Source organism: Cryptotermes secundus, unplaced genomic scaffold (genome assembly GCF_002891405.2).
Source record: "Cryptotermes secundus unplaced genomic scaffold, Csec_1.0 scaffold1224, whole genome shotgun sequence".
NCBI lineage: Eukaryota > Metazoa > Arthropoda > Insecta > Blattodea > Kalotermitidae > Cryptotermes > Cryptotermes secundus.
The window spans coordinates 200,324-200,840 of NW_019731289.1; the positions used below are offsets into that span (position 1 = coordinate 200,324).

At 30.4% G+C, this 517-nt stretch overlaps 1 protein-coding gene across 1 annotated transcript in view; it reads left to right on the forward strand.

Moving 5' to 3' along the window:
* LOC111866964 (SH3 domain-binding glutamic acid-rich protein homolog) overlaps positions 1–517 on the forward strand; it is a 12,110-nt gene extending 11,593 nt beyond the window's left edge. The window contains exon 5 of the mRNA XM_023856357.2: positions 157–517. The gene's annotated coding sequence lies outside the window, so the exon portion shown is untranslated. The remainder of the gene's footprint in view (positions 1–156) is intronic.

Below are 517 nucleotides of genomic sequence, written 5' to 3' on the forward strand. Positions count from 1 at the left end.
GCCAATGACATGAGTAAGTAATAATGAACTTGTATTCTTTCTGTATACATGAAATTTCTTATGTATGGATGCTGTAAAATTAAAATATCACTCTAGCTAATGTTCAAATTACATTTTAAACTGAATTATTCTACTGTTCAGTGTTTCTTCTTATAGCTGTGCTGATTAACTGCTTGCCAATGGGTGTCATCAGCAATGTTTGTGCAGCAGGATTTATGGAAACTGTGTCTTGTACTACACGAGTTTGCCTAACAGATTGCTCAAATTCCTTCTCACTAATTGTAATTGGTTTGAATGGATTACACACACATATATATATAAATAAATCTGGAAAACAATTCATGTTCTACACACCTTGAAGAAGTAGCTTATGTTTCTATAATATTGTACAGTAATTTACATTGTATTGTAGTTTATATCGTGTATTATTAAAAAGGAATCAGCAAATATCATGTTATTCATGCTAGATGGAACACTTATCCGTCATTTATGAAAATAAAATAGTGTGGACAAATTA